Here is a 23,269-nt window from a genome sequence, read left to right as displayed (position 1 = left end):
GTAATTTATTGTGGGCTGGACGAAGTGAAATATGGGCTTGTCACCATGACTCTGCTTTTCTTTTGTAATGAAAATATGCGAATACTATACTGTAAATCCAAGAATGGTTGCCTGAAGCTGAATATTTCGTATAAAGAGAGAAGCCTGACTTTGTAAATTTGAGCAGTCTCCTGAGAACATACACCCCGAGTTGTTGTACTTCTAGGACCTGTTACTTGGTTGCAGCCAATAAAATCGATCCTTGACTTCACCTAGAAGACTCTGAGTTTCTGTGGTCTGAATCAGGAAAGTACTCGAGGTCTTTGGGTGTGTTCCCTGACACCACTGGGTTACCGGTTCGGTACCGGTTCTGAAAAACCCAGTACCTCAGTTGGCGCCCAACGTGGGGCGATACCAGCGGTACCGGTCCAGCCAGAGGTTCGTGAGGAGCTTCGTCTGAAAATTCTGGAGGACGGCCAACCACTTCATCGACCCCTGCATGTCGACGTGGTCCGAAAGTCTTTGCTGCGAGGTTCCCCGCTTACCGACGGCTACAAAGTACTGCTGCCCTGGCTATCACCCTGATTTGGACCCTTGAAGTTTGGTAGAGCGAAACGATAAGACGAGTCTTCTGGTGACGTCGTCGATATCTCAGTTAAGTATAAATGGAGCGTCTCCCAGTCCTTAGTTGCTCTTAGTTTTGGATATCCCCTTGGGATCACTTTGTTTGGAACTTGCAAGCGCCAAAACCGAAGGACTCGTGTATTCACGAGAAATATCGTAATCGATAATCCTTTGAAGTTTGAAGCAAGACTAGAGAGCGAAGATGCCTGGTCTTAGCAGATTTGGAAATTTGTTTTGTCTTGGTTGTAATAATAGGGACTCCCGATTGGAGGACTCGTGCCCGGTTCCTCCGATTGGAACTCCAACATATGAATTATATGTGAAACATGGAGTAGGCCCCATCACATATAACGAAGTGTGGATCAAATACACCAGAAAAGATGGTGTTTTAAAATGGCCCCAATATGGTAGTTTTGATACCGAAATCTTAGATAATCTCGAAGTTAAACTTTTCAAGAAGAAAGCCCGGCCGGCGATGTTTGACGCTTTCCACCTATGGCGTAAGGAAGCCAAACAGAAAGAAATTAAATTAGAGAAGAAAAATAAGAGAGAAAGGGGTATTTCAGTAATGCAAGCTGCTATGCAGTTTAAAGACAATGAAGAAGAACAGATAAGTGAGCAGTTGCACAGGCAACGTAAAATGGTAATAGACAAATGTTATCCAGTTTTTCCGACTCTTAAGCAAGATGCAGCAAAAGATCTTGAGAAAGATCCGTTAATGACACATTTGTTAAGTTCGCCACCCCCCATGCACAAACTGCCACGGCACCCCCGCAACCTTTAGTTGCGCAACCTGTGATGGCATTGCCTCCTGTTCCTCCACAGCACCCACCAGCTGTTCTTCAGCTGGCTCCTGCCCCCCTGGTGCAGCCTCCTCAAGGCCCACCGATCACATCTGCTTCAACTGTGTTTTCTACGACTTTGCCTAGTGCACCTTCCACTTCTCCTAATGCTCCCTCTGCTATTGCCTCTGCTCCTGCCTTATCTCACACTGTTGTTCCGCCCGTTCTTCTGTCAGTTTCTCCTTCCGTTCGACAGAGAATGGCCAACACTGTTACTAATCTTCTCTCACCTTTTCTCGGGTCGCCTAATACGACCCCTAACCCGGAACGAAGACAGTCGCAGAGTCAACTGCCTGACAATCAAAAGAGAGATTTACTGAATCGTTTAGCGCATAAATGGGTTATGGACACTGTAAGGTACGATGTAGAGTCTGTCAGGGAAGTCTTCCGTCAATGGGAAGCACCAAAGCAGAGATATGTTTTTGAACAGATGTGTGTTTTTCTCTGTGAGGATTTGGAAGACAATGATCTGGAATGCAACCCGCCCGAGTTGTGTCGTGTGCGGTTCGATTTCGCAGAAGGCATGATTGTAGGTCCCGATGTTGAGAGAGCAGTTGAGATATTGTTGTCGTATCGGAGTAAGGGGAGCACTTCTCAATCGCAATCTGAGCGTGGTGCATCCGGTAGGAAAAAGGCACGACAGTACCCATGAGAGAGGTTCCCCCACAATGGAGAGAGGGTGACGCAAATGCTAACCCACCTATTCTGCCACACTTTCAGCGTGTTTGGGTACATGTGCCATGGAAGCGAGCTGAAGTTTTAGCCCTTAAACAGACATTACCTGATCTCCGTAAAAATCCCGCAGGGTATTACAAAGAGTTGTCACAGACTGCTGGGTCATGCATCACGAATTTAGCCGATATCGATATGTTATTTGGGAATGTTGTTCCACAGCCTTTATGGGGTAAGATTCGTCATACAGATCATGATCAGGAGTTAGGTGACTCATGGGCTAATATTGCTGCTGCAAATGCCCTACAAATTGGTGGTGCTAAACCTGAGCCTTTAGTAGCAGAACTTCCTGGTAAAATAATTGATTACATGAAAACTATAATGCCTGCGATACGTGTTAACTGGGATAAGTTGTCTGCGTGTAAGCAGAAGAAAGATGAAACGGTGTCAGATTTCTTCACCAGGTTCGAAGAAACTTTTGTCGACCACAGTGGTCAAGATATGAGCACAGAAGGTGGTCAGCGATTGTTTGTTGATAAATTCGTGCACAATCTGCTTCCAGAGTTGTGTAAAAAGTTGAAGGATTCAGAGAGTTCTAGGGCAGTTTCTTCTTCAGCACAGATATTAGCTACTGCACAGTACTACGAAAATAGAGACAAAGATGAGAAAGATAAAGCAGAAAAGAAAACTAAAGTGCTGAAAACAAAGGTTTTGTTACAACAAGCATATCCGCCACGTGGTGGTGGTGGTCAAAATAGTGGTGGTCAGAGTAACTATCAAAATAATTATCAACAGCCTCAACAGTATCAGAGGAACTCGCAAAGAGTCGAGTATACTCAACCACGTGTCCCTGTAGGTCCCAACCAGTGTTCATATTGCAAGGAAGAAGGTCATTTTAAGTCTAGTTGCCCTATTCTGTTACAGCGCGCAAATGATGGTTCAAACACGAGAGGTAGAGGTGCTCAGCAAGCGCCTAGAGGTAGAGGACGTGTAAACGTCCCCCAGAACGCACGTCCCCTTCCACCTCAAAATTCTATGAATAGGTTCGATCAGCAGGATAACGCATCTGGTAGGACAGCTCAGTATTATACTGATGATTACTATACAGAAGATGAGCATTGGGAAGGTAATGATTGCTAGGACAGCCATAGACAAAGAGAGGGAGTTGTTTCAGTTCCAGTAGATCAGAGTGGACCATACGTTGAGGTGATTACATCAGGTGTGTCAGAGCCTTTTCTGTTGGATACTGGTGCTACAAAGAGTTCTATTATGCACTCCAAACTCCCTGGCGCACCTTTGTCTGGCGAAATAAATGTTTCTGTAGGTTTTTCTGGCGCCCTGCTTAGGAACCCGATTTCTGACCCTTTGTCTCTTTCTGTTGGTCCTTGTGAATTCGAAGCACCCCTTATTCTGACAACAGGTTGTGGTGAAAATTTGTTGGGATTGGATCTGTTAAAAAGATTGTATGCGACTTTGTACTGTTCTCCTTCAGGAGTACAACTTACTTTAGGTAAGAAAGTGGTTTCCCCAATGTATTTGTCAAGGGATAAACTTCCAACAGAATTGTCGTTTCTTCCTGATATTCTTTGGGCTACTGGTTCTAATGATGTGGGTCTTTTGGAAATACCACCATATGTTGTAACATTGAAAGCCAATGTTAAAATGCCACGAATTCCCCAATATAGAATCTCTAGTGAAGGTGAAAAAGCTTTGCTAGCGATCGTTTACGAGCTAATTGAAAAAGACGTGATTGAAGAGACAAGAGGCAACGTTTGCAATAGCCCTGTTCTGCCTGTTTTAAAACGAACTGATCCCTCTCAGCCACCTGTGTACAGATTTGTGATTGATCTTAGAGAGGTGAATAAAATAGTTGTGCCACAATTCCCAGTTGTTCCCGACATTACTGCCCTGTTAACTATGATTCCAGCTTCTGCAACTTGGTTTTCGGTGATTGACTTGAAGAATGCTTTCTTCAGCATCCCGATCCCATCAGACGTGGGGACTCTAAAATGTGGGGTGCCCCAAGGCTCCGCATTGTCCCCACTATTGTTCAACCTGTATCTTCAACCCCTGATCGCATCTTTGGCTAGCATGGGCTGTAGAGTTTTTAACTACGCTGACGATACTCAGCTTCTACTGAGCATCGATAATACCGAGGCTGCGCAGCAGCAAGCGCAGAAGATCTTGAGGTTCACGGTCGGCTGGATGACGAGAAATCTGTTAAAGATCAATCCAGACAAGACTGAGGTTTTGGTAATTTCATCAGTCACCTCACCTTGGAATGATCTCTACTGGCCTCAGGAGCTAGGCCCAACCCCGACTCCAAAGGCAAATGTAAAGAGTTTGGGGATCAAGTTGGACTGCGACCTGTCAATGGGCAGTCAAATCTCTGCCGTTGTCGGGAGCTGCACGAATATTATCAGACAGCTACGTAAGTTAGCACCCATCCTTTCCCAGTCTATGTTGCGAACAGTTGTGGCAGCAACAATTATGTCAAGAATAGACTATGGAAATGTCCTTTATCTAGGCCTCCCAAAAACGTTCATGAACAGACTGCAGGTCGTCATGAATGACGCAGCGCGACTGATTTTTAGACTCCCCAGAAGGACTAGAGCATCTCCTCTGTTACGGAACCTACCTCGGCTCCCTATAAAGGAGAGAGTAGAGTTTAAGAGCATGTGCACGGCCCATAAGGCTATTTATGGCCATGCCCCAGTATATATTAGAGATCGGCTGGAAGTATATTGTCCAAAAAGAAATCTTAGATCCTCTGAATCTCAGCTGTTGACCTGCCCTCGGTTTAGGCTCGTAACTAAGGGAGGGAGAACTTTCTCTGTGTTGGTTCCTCAACTGTGGAACAAGCTGCCTGAGGAACTACGCAGAGAGGTGAATCTCCTGCGATTCAGAAAGTGTCTAAAGACATTACTTTTTGGGAGGGTTCTGGGCACAATGTAGTCCGGCTGCTGTATTACCTTCTTGTGGGACACATAGTTATTGTATGAATCCATCGATTTCCGAGCGCCTAGAGACCTGTAGGTGATTGGCGCGATACAAATCTAAATTAACAATAACAATAACAATAACGATTGCTGAGGAGAGCAGGGACATTTTTGGCTTCAGTTTAGGAGGACGCAGCTTCCGCTTCAAATGCGCTGCCCAGGGCTACTGTGAAAGTCCATCAATATATAGTCAAGCTCTAAAGACACAGCTTGATACAATTGTTTTACCTGACGGCGCTACCCTCATTCAGTATGTTGATGATTTGCTTGTTGCTGCAGATACTAAGGAAATATGTAAATAAGCCACGTTGTCATTGTTGCGTCATCTGTGTGATTTACATCACAAGATGTCACTTTCCAAATTACAATATTGTCGACAAGAAGTGACCTACTTAGGTCACCTCTTATCGAAGGAGGGAAGGAAACTGACCCCAGAGAGAAGTCAGGCAATAGCGAAATTGAGTGTGCCAAGAACACAGAGAGAAGTGCGTGCTTTCTTAGGCATCACATCGTACTGTAGACAATGGATACCAAATTTTTCGTTATTAGCCAAACCTTTGGTGGCATTAACGTGTAAAGATACACCCAATCCCGTTCCTTGGTCTGAAGAGTGTTCAGAAAAACTTTTCTGAATTGCGCACAGCATTATGTTCGTCTCCTGTGTTAGGTACCCCCAACTACAGTAAGCCCTTTACATTGTATGTCCATGAGAAAGAAGGTTGTGCATTGTCAGTGTTGACTCAGTTGTTTGGAGATAGGCAGCGCCCATGTGCGTATTTTTCATCGACTTTGGATCCGGTAGCTAGAGCGTTGCCAAGTTGTTTAAGAGCCACAGCGGCAGCAGCTGTTTCTATTCGACAGTCTGCTGGTCTAGTAATGAATAATACGCTAGTCGTGATGGTTCCACATGCAGTAGACACGTTGTTAAATAAAACCAAGACACAGCACTTAACTAGTGCTCCATTGTCAGGTTACGAATTAACATTGTTAGCGAGTCATGTGCACATAAAAAGATGTAACGTGTTAAACCTAGCTACGTTGTTGCCAATTGTAGAAGAATTAGGCGCCTCAGAACAGCATGATTGTTTTCTTAGAACAGAAGAAGAAACGAAAGGAAGAGTAGACCTCCTAGATACTCCTCTTGCTGAATGTGATGGTACATTATGGGTGTATGGTTCATGTTTCAAGCTCTCGAATGGTGATACGACTACAGCATATGCTGTCACGACTTTGCATACAATTGTTGAAGCTGCACGTATTCCACATAATTCAGCTCAAGGAGCAGAATTGATTGCACTCACGAGAGCATGTGTGTTGTCGAAAGGAATGAAAGTGACTGTCTACACCGACAGTCAGTATGCATTTGGAGTGGCTCACAGTTTTGGACAATTGTGGAAAGAACGTGGGTTCCTGACTTCGCATGGAGCTAAGATTCAGCATGGTCAGTTGGTGAATGAGCTTCTTGAATCACTGACCTTGCCTCTGCAAGTGGCGATTGTGAAATGTAGTGCTCACAAGAAGGTGACTGATGATGTTGGTCGTGGAAATGCATTTGCCGACGAAATCGCGAAAGAAACTGCAAGGAATGTGATGAGCCGAATGTATGTTGCAGGCCCTGCAAGATGGGTTGGTGATGTTGGAATGTGTGAAGACACGATAGGGAGTGTGAAGTCTATTCAAGCTGAGGCCACAGAGAAAGAGTTGAGCACGTGGAGAGAAAGTACGGGTAGAATGGATGCAAATGGTTGTTGGATTGTATTGTCAGAGCATCAGAGATGGTTGTTGCCCGATGCGTATGTGCTTGCAGTGGTTACAATGGCTCATGGAATGGCTCACATCAGCGTGAAAGGGATTTTCAAGCTATTGGCTCCAGTATGGCAAAATTCAGGAATTCCAAAGTGTGCAGAGAATGTGGTCAAGAGTTGCATGGTGTGTCTGAAACACAATCCTGGTAGGGGAACCCCAACTCCAGCTGGTCATTTTGCGCCTCCTACGTATCCGTTCGAAGTTTTGCAGCTAGATTTCATCCACATGGAGAGGTGCAACAACTTAAAATACGTACTTGTTGTTGTTTGTGCCTTCTCGAGATGGGTAGAAGCATATCCCCTAAAAGACAATACTGCCTTGTCCACAGCTAAAGCCCTTGTGAAAGAGTTCTTCCCCAGATTCGGAATGCCTAGAATGGTCTGGAGTGATAATGGAAGTGAATTTGTGGGTCGAGTGATGAAGAGAGTATGTGAAGGGCTAGGCATCCAGCAAAAGTTCCACGCTGCAAATCACCCCCAATCAGCTGGACTAGTAGAATGATATAATGGCACGCTTAAGTTAAAATTGGCCAAAATTCAAGCGAGCACAGGTCTTAAATGGCCTGACGCTCTACCCTTAGCACTCCTATCCACCAGAATGACTGTACATTCGCGAGTGAAACTTAGTCCCTATGAAATTGTCTTTGGCCGCCCGGCCAACATATGGGGAGTGCCAAGGCCCACTAAGTTCAGCGAACTCGAACACCCTGTTTTGCTTGATTATCTGTACGAATTAACGGCTACATTGCGTGTTTTGCATCAACAGGTTCATGACGCCCTGCCTCCGGTCTCTGAAACTCCAGGCCACGCAATCGACCCTGGATCCTGGGTCCTCGTGACAAACTTCCAGCGGACCAAGAACGAGCAGCCCAGGTGGACCGGACCGCACCTCGTCCTTCTTTCCACAAGATCAGCTGTTCGAGTGGAGGGGAAGAAAAACTGGATCCACGGGATCCATTGCAAGCGGATCCCCCTGCCTCTGCCGTACAACCAGTGGGTCCAGAAGGGTGTCGCCGACTCAGAGACTGAAACTGTGCCACGTTTTCTGCCTTTCAGTGACAAGATAGTCATAAACTTTTGCAACCAGCTGTATCACCGTCAATTCCATTGGACACTACAGAACCTGAACTCCTTTTCAAAGACCAAACAGTACCTGGGAGAAAGCGCTACAATTTGAGACCGAGACCTATGGACAAATAAAATAAAAATGTATCCTGCTATTTTTGAAAGTGCAGCTCTCCCATCTGAGAAACTTGCTTATTTTTGTTTTTCGAACCGCCATCCGGGTTCCGCTGCTAGGGCCGCAATTGCCCAAAGTCTTTGGGGTGCAGCTGATGACGTTAGGTCCGCAGTTCTGGTCGGTCTAAGGGAGTTGCCCTGGACTGACAGAAGCATTCCTTAGCAGAACCAACCTCCCATCGCGGGCAGCACTTTAGAGAGGATGGAGGTTTCCGAGATGGAGAGACCTGCCAAAAGAGTGAACTTTAAAGCCAAGATATGTAATATAATGACAAAGAAAAGCTTCTTGATATTGTGCATTTTTATGTTATTCAGTGTGATGATATTTTTAATAAGCTATGTTTTGTTCTCTTTTCGAGTAACATTTGCACCCACTACATCGCATATACCTCCTCCTTCTACTGTTTCCTCACATTCTTTTCAACCCCTTTCTGAACACGAATCCGCTAGGAGATTAGAGTTTATTAATAACTCCTTTGTTCAGCTCTTGCACCAACACCAACTTGTAATGAACACGACTAACTGTTGGGTGTGTGGTCTTATGCCTCACACCATGGACAAAGGTATCCCTTATCTGGTCCTGCCATTCAGCCACAATGGTTCTGTGTGGGCATACAGAACAATGTTCATATATGCCCGTGAAGTCCACCCCCTACGTTCTGTAAAAGACAATCCTTAGAATAGTGCTCTAGTTAAGGGTATAGTCGACATGATTAAGGAAGATATTTCTTATGAAACTACCCCCGAAGATGAGACACTTGCCTATATAGGATGGAACGGAACAGGATATGGAGCTACTCTAAGTGAGAAACAGCAAGCTAAGAGATCGTCCCCGATTTGGATTGTACGCCATCAGGGTCACCTGTGTCTGCAAGGTACTGGCAAGAATCCCAGAGCTCAGTTAGGGAAGAGTGTCTGTACTGAAACGTATGTTTTTGGATCTCAGACTTCCCCTGCATTTTTAGCAGCTAAGGGTACCTATTTCATCTGCCATGATAGAGCCTATACATGGTTGCCCCCTGACTTTTCGGGCTCATGTTTTGTTTCATTCCTGTTGCCCCCCACCTACACAGCAGCGGCAGATTACCACAAGACGAGGATAGTTAGAGGTGTCTTGAGTAAAGAAGACACTGCAGAACAAGAATTTGGGGACTTCGCAAAGGGTTTTCTGCCGTTCTGGGGACCAATGGTTAACAGCAGGAACATAAGGCAATTGACAAGGGTAGTTGAGTCCACAGTAGTTGAAACTGCCGGTGCCCTTAGTAACCTGACTGCTGAGCTCCGGTAGGATCGTCTTATGACCCTTCAGAACAGGGTCGCATTAGATGTCATACTTGCAGACCGAGGTGGGGTATGTAGATTGATCCAATCGAGTTGCTGTGTTTTCATTCCAGATAACGCTCCAACAGTGTACCAGGCCATCTCCAAACTACATAAGATTTCCGAATCTATTCATGTGGATAAAGGAGATTGGTCGTTAATGGGATGGTTCTGGGAACTGATATCCGCCTGGGGATGGAAAATTCTGATGGTCATTGGGATGTCTTAGCCATTCTTTTCCTGTTCTGTCTGTGCGTGCAGTGTGCTCCTGCAATATGTGACCTCTGTGCTACATCATGTGTAAGGAAGCCTGTGTCAAGAGACGAACTAAGTAATAGAATGATGTTACAGCAACATCTCAATGACTTTAGGAATATAGATCTGGACTCAGATTAGCATGAGGATAGATTAATTGCCTATGTAAGGGCAAAAGGAGGGTTTGTAGTTCTGAAAATTCTGGACTCGAGAATTAAACTTCATCGTAGCATGACGATTTTTATATCAAAAGACCGAAAATGGCTAGTACACTATGTACAAGCATTTTCGTCATATTCGAGTGACGATTTCAACTCGAAATCGTCATTTTCGTTCTGAACCCTTGGCTTCCATTTTGTGTACGGCAGCCATTTTGTGAGTTGCCCTTTACATAGGCTTATAATCCAGCTAAATTCGATTCCAAAAGGACACGTACACCTTAATTGACTTTTCTCTGACCTGGGCAGGTTAGAACCATTGCCCCAGGCCAAACCTGTTTGGTCAGTTCATCTCCCAGTGGCCGAACGAGATAGCATCAAGGCTCCACAGGCCATAAACCCTTTTCATCGCACACACACCCTGCCGAATCTTGCTCACATCTGTCCCTGCTCTTTTCTCTCTCACTTGCTTTATGATGGGGAGGTGCCCGTTTTTATTGGGGGTCCACCGGTATCTGATGGAAATGCTGGGCCTTGCCGGGTAATTTATTGTGGGCTGGACGAAGTGAAATATGGGCTTGTCACCATGACTCTGCTTTTCTTTTGTAATGTAAATATGCGAATAGTATACTGTAAATCCAAGAATGTTTGCCTGAAGCTGAATATTTCGTATAAAGAGAGAAGCCTGACTTTGTAAATTTGAGCAGTCTCCTGAGAACATACACCCCGTGTTGTTGTACTTCTAGGACCTGTTACTTGGTTGCAGCCAATAAAAATCAATCCTTGACTTCACCTAGAAGACTCTGAGTTTCTGTGGTCTGAATCAGGAAAGTACTCGAGGTCTTTGGACTTCAGACTGGTGGCCCGCCAGCCTAGGAGTGGCACCTTCTCCTAAACAGGAGGTGAAAAATCTGGGGGTCCGCCTCGACCAAGACCTCACACTTCAACATCATACCAACATCATTGTGGGGACCTGTTTTCACGTCATCAGTCTTCTTCGAAAGGTGTTCCCCCTCCTACCTGATAGCTCTAGGAAGACTCTGGTTCAGGCTCTCGTGTTGAGTCGCCTGGACTATTGTAATGGTCTTCTATTGGCGGCTAATGAGGGAATTTTGAACAAACTGCAGGTAGTACAGAACACCGCCGCTCGACTGGTGGTAAATGCCCCTCCCAGAACTCCGTCCCGGCCCCTTCTTGACCAGCTACACTGGTTACCAATTCGAAAACGTATCGAATTTAAGATCTGCTGTGTGGTGCATAAAAGCTTGCATAACCTGGGACCGCTCTATCTGGCTGATAGATTTGTCCCCCACCGCCCCACACGCAACCTCCGTTCCAGTAACCAGTTGTTACTTCAGGTTCCCCGAGTCCGAAAAGCCAGACAAGGAGGACGTGCCCCCTCTGTTATGGGCCCTTTGCTGTGGAACAACCTCCCTCTCCCCCTTAGACAATGCACCAACCATTTAATTTTCAGGAAACTTTAAAAACAGTGCTGTTTCAGTACTAAATGCCTCATCCCATCGCACTCTCATTGTACAGCTCTGCGCGGAGATACACCTTCGGGTGTGATTCCGGCGCAATACAAACCCATAAATAAAATAAAATAAAATTTGGGTGTGTTCCCTGACACCACTGGGTTACCGGTTCGGTACCGGTTCTGAAAAACCCAGTACCTCATACGGCCACTACTCTGACTGCCCCGGAAGAGGAAGGAGATTCTTCCCAGCGCCCTCCGGCAGTTTCTACTAGCCTCCTGCGCTGCTGCCCAGGTCCCGGTGCGCGGCGTCTCGTCTGATTCAAGGCTGCTTCGTCGAAGGGAAAATTGCATCCCGGGGGTCATCCGATAGAAGCACAAAAGTCCAGGTATGCTCGATCGAATCGGTATTCATGTAGTGGTTGTCATTCAGTTTTGCATGGGGGCAAAGTGAGGAAAAGGCATGTTTCTGCTTAACGTTATGCTAGGTGAATTCGGAGCTCCCGACCAAGCGTCCTAGCCGGCCGCCATCTTCCTCCTCCCTCTCCTAGAAAAGTGGGAAGGAAGCAAACTGTCAAACCACGAATATGGGTAAGGATGCGGAAAAATCCTGGCGTGGGGAACTAAGACAGACCAGACAAGAAATACAATATCTTGTATTCAGAACAACCAAATGACTCTGAGTTTTGAGGACTCCGTGATAAAGCAGGAGTTTGCAATGTTTTTCTCCAAACTATATGAAGAAGATATAAATCCAACTGACGACCTAATCAAAAATTATTTAGATACTGTTTCATTACCATCACTAACGAAGGAGGAGGAGAATGAATTAAATTGTGAAATCAAAAGTCGAAGAAGTAAGAGCGGTGATAAAGAACTTAAAAAGAGGAAAAGCTGCTGGCCCGGATGCTTTGCCAAATTTTACTCAGCACTGAAGGACTCAGTAGTAGTTCAGCTAACAGATTTAATAAATAAAGTTTATATGGACCAGGAAAATATTCCTGACTCGTGGAATGACGCCACGATCAGTATTATCTTAAAAACAGGAAAAAACCCGAAACAGTGTGAATCCTACAGGCCAATCTCATTGCTAAATTGTGATTACAAAATATTCATGCAAGTCATAGCAAAAAGGCTATCCACAGTGATGACTAAACTAATCCATCCAGATTAGAAAGGATTTACAAAAGGTAGACAATTATATGAAATAACACATGAACTATTTGCAGATGACATAGCCATCTGTGAAAAAATGCCATTAACTATAATCACCTTCGATGCAGCCAAAGCATTCGATAGAGTAAACTGGGCCTTTTTAAACCAAGTCATCAAAACATACAACCTAGGGACAAGATTTGGCGGAACGATAAAAGGAATTTACAAGAAACCAAGAGCAAAAATATTAATTAATGGGTCACTCACCAGCAAAATTGAAATACAAAAAGGGACAAGACAGGGGTGTCGACTATCCCCCCTCATATTTAACCTTTACATCGAGCCACTCGCATGCTCCCTGAGAAATCACATCTCAATATCCCCTTTCATTTATCGCGGATGGTCAAAGAAAGTGGCAATCTATGCAGATGACTTGATGATATTTACAGTCAACTATGATATTTCCACCAATGCAATAGAGGACACGATCTTCAAGTTTGGCAACGTATCAGGATATTTAACAAATCAAGAAAAAACTGAAGCCATGAGTTGGAACACACAACCCAGTACAACATACTCCAGAAATAAAATAAAGTATTTGGGGCTAAACCTGGTCGATGAGTTGGAAAAAATCCCTCAACTAAACTTGAATAGAGTCCTCACAGAAACAAGAAGACTACTCAAAGTGTGGGAAAGGCTACCCCTAACCTTTCTGGGAAGATCTAATATCATTAAAATGTCAATCCTACCAAAGTTCACATACTTATTTAACACCATTCCCCTGGAATTCCAGAAAGATGCATTAAAGAAAATCCAGGGTGAACTAGCCAGCTTTATTTGGGCATCTAAATGTACACGAATCGCATGGAGTAAATTAAGAAGAAAGAAAGTTCAAGGAGGAATAGCCAGCCCAGATCTTTTTGAATATTACAGGGCTTTCCACTTTAAGAATATGAGACCCTTGCTTAGAAAATATCAAGCCTAGCCAAACTACCTACATAATATGACAGGGAAAGTGGATCATTTTTTGTTCAAATTCGGCCACCCAAAATTTAAAAAAATAAATAAAACGAAAGATGTTATACAACGTGGCAAAAATTTGGTACCAAATCAGAAATACAGTGAATATACCATACTACAGCAACATGGCACCAATATGGGATTCCCCCGGTACACCAGATTGTTTAAAAGATTCACTGGCTCTACCTCTGAAAGTAGCTGGATTTCAAACTTGGGGGCAACTCTTAATAATCAAATGGGATCAAATTTTCTTAGCCACTAATTTAAACTTATCAAAATTCAAATTTTACCAGTTGACCAGTTGGGCTAATGCTCTAACAGAAAAAAAACGGGCAACGAAGGCTTAGAGAAGGAAATGATAAAATCCTCAGCAATAAAAAAAAGAAATATCGAAATGGTACTGGGCCCTTGTAGAGGTCGGAGAGGAAGAATGCTCAGTTCCCGAAACAACATGGAGGAAAGACATGCCGGACCTAGACCTTCATACCCTCTGGCAAAAATCGCTAGAAAAATGCTGGTCAAGCTTAAAAGCAGCAGCTTTGAAAAGAAACCACTTGTTAACAATCCATAGGTCATACTGGACCCCAAAAAGACTGTCGAAATTCAAAGGAGCAAACATAAAGTCCTGCCCCAAATGTGGATTGGAGAAGGCTAACAATGTCCATATGTTCCAAGAATGTCCACTACTCACCGCTTTTTGGCATGAAGTTGGTAAGACAATAACTATGGTACTGGGTCATCAAATAGATGTAAGTATTACTTTAATTATTTTGGGGATTCTTCTTACAAATGAATTGGAGATAAGTAAACTTACCAAAAAGCAGGAAAAGCTATTGTTTGTATTAATATTATTGGCAAGGAGAGAGATTTGTATTAACTGGATTAAATCAACACCTCCTTTGCATGCAAACTGGCTAAACTCTATAATGACAACGAATAAACTGGATAGGAAGGGGAACAAAAGTAAAAAGTTGAATTTCTGGAAACTATGGGAACAGCACTTACAAGCAGCTAACTAATACTTCCGAAAGACCCACTAACCATTCCAATGATTAAAGCGATGACAATAATTCAGGTGGATTAAATTCTGCTGAGTAGCCAGGATGGCTAGCTCCTCTCCTACATAAGAATCAGAATTATTGACAATGATAAAGGATAAAGGAGAAACCTGTTTACAATCAACACGTAAAGGGATACTCCCCATCCAAGTATGAGAAATACGGGGCAGTGACGGCACAGAACGTTGAAACAACAGACTCCTGAAACTCCTTATACATACAATCGCAAAATGAGGAAATAAAAAAAAAGCCACAGCATACTAGAAGGTTCTTCACCAACCATCCCCACACCAAAACAATATTTCCCCACCTGCTCCCACATTCAAACAAGACGACCCCAAGTAGCTTCACGTACTCTCATCCACAAGCCAACCCATGCAACAAGGCCCCTACAAACAGCCCCTCGAAAAACTAAGCTCCCCACAACAAGCTCCCACATACAAAGGTCCCCCCCCCCCAAACACCATCCCCTTGCAAAAAAAGGCAAGCATTGACATAGCCAATAGGTCTCGCCTTTGGGACCTTATAAGTGTTTAGCCATGGAACAGTTGATGTTGTTGCACCAAGGATATTGTGCTGCATAGCTAAATACTTATAAGGTACCAAAGGCGAGACCAATTGGCTATGCCAATGCTTGTTATTACAAGTTTGTGTTTTTTTCTGTGGTAAACGGAACAAAGCATTATGAGAACGCCACTCTCGTCGGCCACATACTGACGCAATTCCACGTATATCTTAAAGCGGCTTTGTGAAATAGTCCATCAGGAGTGGGAACCCCCAGCACTGCGCCCAACACTGACAGCACGGGGAAAGAGGTATTTTACTGTAACCTGCACTAGTGGGTGTAAGACGGGGGAAAGAGGTATTTTACTGTAACCTTCACTAGTGGGTGTAAAACAGGGAAAGAGGCCTTTCACTGTAACCTGCACTAGTGGGTGTAAGACGGGGAAAGAGGCCTTTTACTGTCAAACCGACTCACGGCCGAGTTACAAGAATTGCAGTAAAAGGTCTCACATCTCTGAGACATAACGTGTTTCTTGGATAGCGCATGTTCACCTCGAAGGGTATCTTCTATAACAGATATTTATTGCTGAGCGAATCATCACTAATAACATTCTAACATATGGTACAAGAATATTTGGATATGATATTTAAAAATATCTATAGAAGGCCAAGTCTTGCCTTTTTTATTTCACTCCCACCTTAAAGCCCAACGGGTCCACTAAGACACCCCCCTCTGCCCGCCTCCTCTGCCTCAGATGCTCCTAAGATCCCCCTTACTCACTCCTCCCCGTCCCTCCTCTGCCCCCCTCATCCCCCTTCCTCTGCCCCTCACCCCCCCGTCGTCCCCCCCCTCTTCCTCTGCCCCTCGGCCCCCCTTCCTCTGCAACCTTACCCCCCTCCTCTGCCCATCTCCCCCTCTCCTCTGTGCCCACCCCCTCTGCCCCCAACTCTCCCTCCTCTGCCCCCTCTGTGCCCCCCTCTTCTCTCCCTCCTCTCTCCCTCCCCTCTTCCTCCTCTGCCCCCTTCCCTCTTCCTCCTCTGCCCCCCTCACCCCCTTCTCTGTCACCTCAACCCCTCCTCTGCCCCCTCTTCCTCTACTGCCCCCTTCCTATGCCCCCTCCTCTGCCGCCTCCTCTCCCTCCCTCCTCTGCCGCCTCCTCCCTCTCCCTCCTCTGCCCTCCTCCTTCCTCCTCCTCTCCCCCTTCCTCTGCCCCCTCCTCTGCCCACCTCGACCCACTCCCTCATGTCCCCTCCTCCTCTGCCCCCTGTGCCCCCCCTCCTCCCCTCTGCCCCCTCTGTGCCACCCTCCTCCCCTCTCCCCCCTAAGACTCACCCTCTCTCCTCTGCCCCCTCTCAGTCGCCCCCATAAATAAAATTCTCTGCCTCCTCTCCCTCCCCTCCTCCTCAGTCTCACCCTCTCTCCTCTCTCCTGGGTTTCTTCTCCTTCACTGTTGGATACTCATGAACAGTTTCACTTCCGGGCCACCCGGGGCAGAGTCGGCAGAAGCAACGGAGCCGATGGAGCTCTCCTCAGGCCTGAGAAGAACAGTGTCCGGGTCACCGGGGGCAGCATCAGCACGAGCAGCAGAGGCGGAATGAAGCCCCGCCCCCGCCCTCTCACACGTGTCTGCTTCCGGGTCGGCGGCGGCAGAATCAGCACCAGCAGCGGTGCCCAGCCTGCAGCAGAGGAGGGAGAAGCCTTGGTGCTCTGTCCGTCTGTCCAGCGCAAGGAGGAGCCTGTCTGCAGGTCCCTTCACTTTCAGCAGGCCAGTGAGGCGTTAGATGGAGGGGGGGCTGTGAATGCAGCCTGCAGGTGTGTGTGTGATGTTTAATAATTGTGAGACTACATGGCCCACTGTTGTATATGAATCCCTTCATTTAGCCATGGCTCTTTAAAGAACATTGCATTATGATATTTAAACACCCATATTAACAGTGTTTAGATCCAAGCTACATGTCCCAGAATGCTATGTATTCTTGCTGAAATTCAGGACTTGAAGTGTACTGTGCAAGGGGGTCACTTTGTGACCTTCTTATAATACATCAAAGATTTACTGTGGCCTCAGTGTGTGGTCTTAACTCCTTTATATCTGGAAAATGGGAAACAACCTTTACAACGCAACCATTGCATCGCACCACCCTTACAACGCAGGCATTGCATCGCAACAACCTTTACAAGGCATGACACAACAACGCAGGCATTACAACGCATGATACTACATCGCAATTCACTACTACGCAGGCATTACAACGCATACCATTACAACGCATACCATTGGAGATAGAATAGTAATTTTTACCCCTCCACTATCCAACACTTACCCTACTGTTGCACCCTCAGGAGTTGGAATAGTAATTTGTATCCCCATACTATCCAATACTTACCTTAAATGCAATGTAATGGTTTGCGTTGTAAAGGTAGTATGCGATGTAATGAAATGCGTTGTAAAGGTAGTTTTTTAAAATGCAATGTAGTGTCGTGCGATCCAATGGAATGCGTTGTAGTGGATGTTGCAATATAAAAACTGCGTTGTAAGTGCATGTGTTGTAAATGTATACGTTGTAACATCATACATTCGTCCAGAATGGGTCCGTTTGGAGTTGTTACTGATTTTCACCAATACCTGCTCAGACCTTGTTCTTTGATGTTTGTATTCAGTGGGAGGTTGTCTCTGCAATGGATTAAGAGGTATGCTAGGAGGAATCAAAAGCATATTTTTACAGAACAATATTAGTTTCTTCTCTCAGTATACATGTCTTTATTAAGCACCTTTGTCCACAGTTCTGTACATTGAACCCTTTGATATCCACACTTTGTTCCCTAAAGTAAGGTGGTTGTTTTATTCATAACTAGCAAATGAAGCTGACTTCTAGTTCGTTGATATACTAATGATTTGTGGGGCCCGGGCAACACATATTTGCGGCTTCCTATTTGGAATTGAAACATTGCTAGCTGTATCTTGGTGAATTCTAGCAGAATAGAGCAAAACTAATAAAGTAATTTTGGAAAATATGTCATCTTAATTACATTGCATCTTCCCACTATTGTAAGGTGCAGATTGTCAATTGCCTTAAGGGACTTTTTCGTATCAGTGGCCAAAGGGACTAAGTTCTCTGCTACCAGGTTGTCCAAATTTGCAGATATAGTCACTCCCAGGTACTTTGCTTTTGTTACTACCCTGCTGTTATTCCAGTGAATTTCACTATTAGGTATTATCTGAGTTTTGGAGATGTTTAGCGCGTATCCTGAGATTTTTCCAAACCTATAGGCCTCTGCTTCTAGTGCCATCATAGCAATTTCGGGATCAGGGGTGGTAATGGCCAAGTCGTCTGCGTAAGCCAGTATCTTTGTTTGCAGTCCCTGTGTGCTCATGGATCTTTCTCTATTTTTTTATTAGGGGATCTATATAAAGAGCGAACAGCAGAGGGGAGCAGGGACAGCCCTGCCTGGTGCCTCGTGATATACTAAAGTTTTTGGATAGCCTCCCGTTTAACACTAGACAGGCTGTCGGATGGTAGTATAGTGCTTGCACTGCCTGCGTAAACTTTTGTCCAAACCCCATCCTCTCCATGATGCCCCACAGGAACCGCCAGGAGACCCGGTGAAAGGCCTTTTCGGCATCTAGTAAAATCAGGGACATCGGCTCTCCTGACACCTGTGCGGCATCAAACAGGGTGATGGCTCTCCGTATATGCTCCGTGGTACCCTTTTTTGGAATGAATCCATGTTGCCACTCGGAGACCAGAGATTCTATTACCATGGACAGTCTGATTGCGAGCAACTTATAGTAGATCTTAGAGTCGCAGTTTATCAAGGTAATGGGTCTATAAGAACCCATTTCTAATGGTGATTTATCCTTTTTTGGGAAGATAGAATTTTTTGCATTAGACCAGGACGCAGGGGGTGGCCCTCCGTTAAAAATAGTGGTGATTATGTCACGAAAAATGCTTTATTTGGGGCGCAAAGACCTTATAAAATTCTACGGGGATACCATCTATACCCGCCGCTTTACCATCCAGTAAACTGAATAGGGCAGCTGTAATATCGTCCCATTCTGGCACATTCTCTAACTGGGCAGAGTTGCCTGTATTAAGTTACCTTAGTTAGATTTCCTGCAAGTAGTTAGTAATTTCTTGCTCTGCTAAGTCGTCAGGCTGGGTGTTTCCTTCTGAGTAAAGAGTTCCATAGAAATCTTGAAAACCCTCTTGTATTTTATTAAAATCACTGGTTTCTATCCCTGAAGGTAGACGGATTGTACATATTTCGCAGTTTACCGTTTTTTGTCTTGTTTTGACGGCGAGGTGATGGCCAATACTGTCGCCACACTCATATAGTGTCTCACGGGCGGCTGCCCACTTAGATGCAGCTCTTTCCGAGAATATTGCTCCTATTTTAGCCTTAATCAGTGTTGCTTCAGTTTGTATATTCTCTGTTTCAGCTCCGTTCTGGACCCTTTGGATTAATGCGGTTTCTACTGCAGTTAGCTTTATTTGTAGGTCGGTTATTAACTGCTTTTCTGTTTTATTCTTCCTAATTGAGAATCTTAGCGTCTCCCCCCCGGATACCAGCTTTTACCGTGTCCCAAACTACTGTGTTGGATGCTGACCCCACATTTATTTCATGAAACTCCTGAATCCAGGCTTGCATATGGGTCCGATAGCTAGTATCCTGTAGAAGTGCTTTCTCAAAGCTCCACCTGGGGGTGTCCTTCCCAATCTCGAACCCCCTAACCGTCAGAATGAGTGGGTTGTGGTCTGACATAAAACGTGGGGCTAGGCCTATTGTGCATTTGTCTAGCAGAGAAGTTGAGATCAGGAAATAATCTAACCTGGCGAATGTTTGATGTGGAAATTAGAAATATGTGTATCCAGGTTGTGAAAGGTTAAGTTTAGACCAAACATCCCTAAGCCTGTGTGTTTGCGCTAGGTTAATTAATGCTTTATAGACTAGAGGCTTCCTGCCTTTGTAATTCCTTTCACTTCCTAGTTCTAGATTGTGCGGCAAGTTGATGTTAAGATCGCCACATAGAATTATTGGAGTGGGCCAATGGGCTAGCTCCCCGGATATCTGATTAATAATGCTTGGGTTGTCAGTATTGCTGTCGTAGATTGAGCATAGTGTGAAGGGGGTGCCTGTAGGAAGATGACATTCCGCTATCACCCATCTACCTAGTGCGTCGGATTTCACCTTTGGGCTCTTAATAGATAGTTTTCTTTCAGCCAATATTCCCACCCCTTTAATTTTTGCTCCTTGTGTGGTAGCTCCTGTGATTTTTTAGCCTAGTTTGTCCAACAGCTGTTTTTGTGATCCCTCCAGATGGGTTTCTTGGAGACATATAACATCCCCCCCTAAAGACCTTAATCCATGCGCCACTTTCTGTCTTTTCCCGTTATCATTCAACCCACAAACGTTAACAGAAATAAATCTAAGAATTCATTTGCTAGCCATTAATGGTTTGTTTTAAAGAGATGGCGAGTCGGAAAATCTCTGCAATTGTATTTCTCTCCTCCCTCCTTTCCTTTCCAATTTCCCCCCCAGTCTCCTCTCCCCCCCTCCTCTCTAAAGCGAACGTGGACGTAGTCTTCGTTACAAGTATCTAAATAGGTGAATAACTGTGAAACAAAGGATGTCCCTGAAACATGCTGATCTTCTTTGTGTTCCCCCCCTCCTGCCCCCCTCCCCCCTTGAGACCCTAGCAATCAGGTATAACCTGAGTGATGGTTGCCGTGAGTGAAGTACAGCCACCCCCCACACCTCTTTAATCATAAGGTCAAAAAACAGCTAAGTGCCACCCTGTGTGACTGAGGCCAGTATTTTCAGTTAAGCTGAAGAAGTACCCCTTATAAAATATATCTCGCACGTGGAAAGGTGAAAAAGCAAATGCAAAAACCGTGATCTGAATTATTCCTAAGATTAGTACGACATTTTTAGAGAAAAAAGAAAGACATTTCATGTTAATATCTGTTAATGTCTATATTTGACAAGTTCCTTTAGCATTTCTCTTGATGCTTTTAATCTAGGTACTTCTTTTTTTAGATTTAATCTCGTCAAGGTATTTGCCGGCTTTAATTTCGGACAAGAAGACCTGAGAGTTCCCGCTAAAGATGACTTTGAGCCTGGCAGGGTTCATGAGATAGGCTTCTGCTCCTGCCTGCTGAAATGGAGAAATCAGTTGCCTTAGGCGCCACCTTTGCTCCACTGCCTGGTGACAGAAGTCTGGTTTAGCAAAGAAGCTGATCCCATTAGCCCCTTTTTTGGAGTTAGGACGGGCTTGATCGTAGATGAGTTGTCTTAGTATAAAGTTTCCAAAATAAACTAGAAACACCATTGGGTGCCCACTTTCCGTGCCGCTGTTGACGCCGCCGCGCTGTCTCCTTAGGTTGAAGGGGAAGCGGTGGGCCCTCTGCACCTCTCAGTCCCAGTCCCCGGTAGGATGGTCTCGTAGGAGCTTCACAATAAACCTTCTGGGGTCCTCCCTCTCTTTACCTTCTGGAATGCCCAGCAGGCGTAGGTTGTTCCTTCGCTGGCGATTTTCCTGCTCCTCCATCTTTGTCATTATATCTCCCAGGCAAGCGGTGGTGGCTTTGCTTTGCTTTTTGACTGCCGTAACCTCGGTCTCCAGATATTCCGTGCGCCCCTTTATCATAGTAACACGATCACTTATGTCTGTGCATGTTTTATTTAGACGTCTGAGGCCACCTTGCACTTTCTTAGCTGCATTCTTTGCTGCCTGGCTGTCCGCCCGCACCTCCTCTTGGAATTCTTTGATAGACACCAGTATTGAAGCTAAAGAGGGTTCGGATGAATCAATGGCGGCTAGCAGTCTCTTTACCTTTTCCCAGTCAGTCTGCTGCGCCTCCTCATCTTCATCCAGGGGGTAGGACATTTGCGAGTCTGAGTAGTCCCACTTCAGTTGGCTCCTTCTTTTTCCTTTGCTTCTTCCCTTTTTGGCGCGCACTGTCCCTGTGTCTTTGGCCTGTTCCTCACTGTCGCCATCCCCTTCGCTTGAGCCAAGGCCCCCTTTGTCTGAAGATGCCCCGGTACCATCAGAGACAGAATAAAAATGTTCGGGCCCTACGTCCGGGGTCCAGGGTGCTTGAGAGCCAGCCGCTGCTTCCAGGGCCTGGATATAGTTGATTATCCTGGCCTCGTATGTACTTAGTGGGGCTCCAGGCTTCTCAGACCTCTGTGCAAGTAGATCTCCCTTGTGTGTTCCATTTAGACCCAGTTGGCTTGCCTGGTCAGTGTCAGTGTCGGTGTCAGCTGGGGGAGATGAGAGAGTAAAGTCTTCCACTCCAACTACTCGTTCTGATGCAGCCACAGGGTTATTTTTAGACGATACCTCCAGCCCCCCATGTACTACGTCAATCTCAGGGTCCTGGGCTAATGTGGGTACAAGAGTTTTAGACAGGGTTATGTCCAGGTCTGGGGAGACTATCGGCAGAGGGTTATTGTTTGCACTAATGTTATGGCTTAATCCTTTACTCTGTCCTTTAATCTGCCCTTTGGCCCCTTGGAAGATTTTGGCTAGTGTGGGCGCGCCAATTGTATTAGTACAGTCTTTGCCTGCGCCTGCGTCTGCCCCGGCCCCACCGGGTTTTCCAAGCAGTTTTTTAGCACCACTAACCTCTTGCCGGGTGCGGCTGTTGCAGGTGTCGCCCTCCATTGAAGCATTGTCTCGAGGCTCCGTGACGTTCTTGGCTTTGCTCCCTCTCTTGATCCCCCTGCCGCTCATATTAATACAGTTTTTCAGGCCCCTCCGGGACTCCCCTGCTCCACACCACTTTTATATCACTTTTATTGATGGACTGCACGATTACTTAAAATCTTTACAGTAAAAAAACTTAATGAACATCCCCCCCGACGTACCCCATCCACACATAAAAAGTAGATATCACTTTGAGTTAAAATAGTGACAATTAATACTGCTCAATTGTCCAGAGCAGAGTTCTTTTAAAAGGAGGAGACTATGGTCACTCTATTGTTCCACAACAGATGAAGAGAGGCGCATAGAAGTTCAGTAGAATCAATTCATACACCAAAGCCAGTTGACGATAGGTGGGTTCCTCGTTGGGCCCTTAGACCAACCAAGATTAAATGACTGGGGCCGATGAATTCCAGTTGCTTTACAGGCACACGCTAAGTTAGCTGTGAGCTAGCATCA

At 45.3% G+C, this 23,269-nt stretch overlaps 2 protein-coding genes across 2 annotated transcripts in view; one reads left to right on the top strand and one right to left on the bottom strand.

The window, feature by feature from the left end:
• The window catches only part of LOC144758169 (uncharacterized), a 93,158-nt gene extending 76,551 nt beyond the window's left edge, over nt 1-16,607 (bottom strand). Inside the window, exon 1 of the mRNA XM_078646415.1 lies at nt 16,519-16,607. The gene's annotated coding sequence lies outside the window, so the exon portion shown is untranslated. The remainder of the gene's footprint in view (nt 1-16,518) is intronic.
• Nucleotides 16,608-16,774: 167 nt separating this feature from the next.
• The window catches only part of LOC144822678 (uncharacterized), a 73,492-nt gene continuing 66,997 nt past the window's right edge, over nt 16,775-23,269 (top strand). Inside the window, exon 1 of the mRNA XM_078680491.1 lies at nt 16,775-16,917. The gene's annotated coding sequence lies outside the window, so the exon portion shown is untranslated. The remainder of the gene's footprint in view (nt 16,918-23,269) is intronic.

Source organism: Lissotriton helveticus, chromosome 1_1, assembly GCF_964261635.1.
Source record: "Lissotriton helveticus chromosome 1_1, aLisHel1.1, whole genome shotgun sequence".
Classification (NCBI taxonomy): domain Eukaryota; kingdom Metazoa; phylum Chordata; class Amphibia; order Caudata; family Salamandridae; genus Lissotriton; species Lissotriton helveticus.
The sequence above is the reverse complement of the archived record's forward strand: the minus strand, read 5'-3'. Positions and strand labels throughout refer to the sequence as shown.